Here is a 2,756-nt window from a genome sequence, read left to right as displayed (position 1 = left end):
AATAATAATAATAATAATAATAATAATAATAATAATAATAATAATAATAATAGTGACAATGATTTTTCTTAAATAAATAAATAAAAAACCCAAACCAACTCTGCACCTCAATACTTTGCCAGTCAATTCTACATTATAGTTTCTGTGCGGAAACAAAATGTAACAACTGGTAAACCTTGCCAATATAATGTCAATTAACAATTAATCGTTAAGAATATATATTTTGAAAAATCAGAAAACTCCCAAATCCTCCCAAAACTTCAACAATTTGCTAATTTAGTGTAAATTATAAATCTTGTGTGTAAAAAATAAACCCCCCCACAAAAAGCCATATGTACACCTAAACATGTTGCCAATTTACTGTAAACTATTAATTATTCGTAGGAAAAAACCACAACAACCTCCAACTCCCTCACCCTTTTAAAAAAGAACCCCAAAAATCCCCACTCTACTCCTCAAGACTTGGCCAGTTTATTACAAATAAACATTCTTAATGGAAAAAAATATTGTTGTATCCTCTCCACCTAAATACCATGCCATTGTTATGTAAATTATCAATTATATGAAAGAAAAAAACATACATACAAAAAACCCACTCTCCACCTCCATACTTTGCCAGTTTAATGTAAATAGTGCGTTCTGCGTGGCAAAATCAATTTTAAAAACCTCTACACCTAAATACCTTGCCTATTTAATGTAAATTATCGATTATTCGTTTTTTAAAAAAGAAAAAAAGCTCTCAAACCACTGTACACCTCAGTACTTCGCCAGTATAATGTAAATTATAAATTCTGCGAGTCACAATTTTTTAAAAAGCTTCTACAACTAAATACAGAGCCAATTTAATGTAAGTTAGCAATTATTCGAAGAAAAAAAGAAGCAAAAACATAAATTAAAAATTAAAAACCAAAACAACTCTGCCCCTCAATACTTTGCCAGTTAATTCTACATTATAATTTCTGCGTGGAACAAATTTAACAGCTGGACACCTTGCCACTATAATGTAAAAAAAAACACAACAATAATTGTTTAAAAAAAACACCCAATTAAGCAGAAAAAACAGAAACCCCCAAAACCTTCCTACACCTCAACATGTTGCCAGTTTAATGTAGATTATTTATTGTGTGGCAAAAAATAAATAAATATATAAACACCTCTACACCTAAATACATTGCCAATTTAATGTAGATTATAAATTCTGCTTGCAAAAACAAGAAAATTATTTGTAAACCTTTACACCTGAACTTGCCCATTTAATATACATTTTTATTTATTCGTTGGAAGAAAAACAAAACAAAGAACAACGCAAAACCTCCCAAACCACTCAACTCCTCATTACATGCCAATTTAATATGAATAAAAATTCTGCATGGCAAACATTTTTGGGGGATCCTCTCCACCTAAATACCATGTCGTTTTAATTTTTTAATGTAAATTATCAATTATATGAAGGAAAAACACACACACACACCCAAAACAAATACACTCCTCATCAATACTTTGCCAATTTAATATAAATAATAAATTCTGCGTGGCAAATAAATTTAAAAACCTGTACACCTAAATACCTTACCAATTTAATGTAAATTTTCGATTATTTGTTTTTAAAATATATTTTAAAAACCCCACCCAAAAAACCTCCCAAACCACTCTAAACCTCAGTACTTTGCCAGTTTAATGTAAATTATAAATTCTGCGAGGCACATTTTTTAAAAACCTGAACACCTAAATACCGCCCAATTAAATGTAAATTAGCAATTATTCGAAGGAAAAGCACCCTCCCCCCCCCCAAAAAAAAAAATTAAAAATAAATAAATAAATAAATAAATAAATAAATAAATAAATAAATACAAAATAAAAACAAAAAACAAAACAACTCTGCCCCTCAATACTTTGCCGGTTAATTCTAAATTATAATTTCTGAGTGGAAAAAAATTAAAAACGGTACATCTTGCCAATATAATGTCATTTAACAATTAATCGTTGGAAAATAAAACCAATTAAAAAACAAAAACAGAAAACCCCCAAAACCGTTTTGCCAATTTAATGTAAATTATCGATTGTTGTGTGGACAAGGGAACATAGTAGTAAATAAACACCTCTACACCTAAATACCTTGCTAATTTAATGTAAATTATAAATTCTGCATGCAAAAAATAAACGACATATTTGAAAACCTTTAAACCTTATCTTGCCCATTTAATATAAATTATCATTTATTTGTAGAACAAAAAACAAAGAACAAAAAAAGAAAAAAAAATATTAAAAAACCCAAACCCCAAAACCACTCTACATCTCATAACATGCCAGTTCAAAATAAATAAAAATTCTGCATTGCAACATTTTTTTTTTGTATCCTCTCCACCTAAATACCATGCCATTTTTATGTAAATTATCAATTATATGAAGGGGATAAAAAAAACACCACACACACACAAAACAAACAACTCTCCGCCTCAATACTTTGACACTTTAATGCAAATAATAAATTCTGCGTGGCAAAATAAATTAAAAAACCTCTACACCTAAATACCTTTGCCATTTCATGTAAATTATCGATTATTCGTTAAAAAAAAAAAAAACCCACCCAAAAAGCCTCCCAAACCGCTCTAAGCTACACCTCAGTACTTTGCCAGCATAGTATAATGTATATTATAAATTCTGCGTGGCACATAATTTTTTTTATAACCCTTTACAGCTAAATACCGTGCCAATTTAATGTAAATTAGCAATTATTCGAAGGAAAGACCCCCCCA

This window comes from Aplysia californica, unplaced genomic scaffold (genome assembly GCF_000002075.1).
Source record: "Aplysia californica isolate F4 #8 unplaced genomic scaffold, AplCal3.0 scaffold00629, whole genome shotgun sequence".
NCBI lineage: Eukaryota > Metazoa > Mollusca > Gastropoda > Aplysiida > Aplysiidae > Aplysia > Aplysia californica.
Note: the sequence above shows the minus strand (reverse complement) of the source record.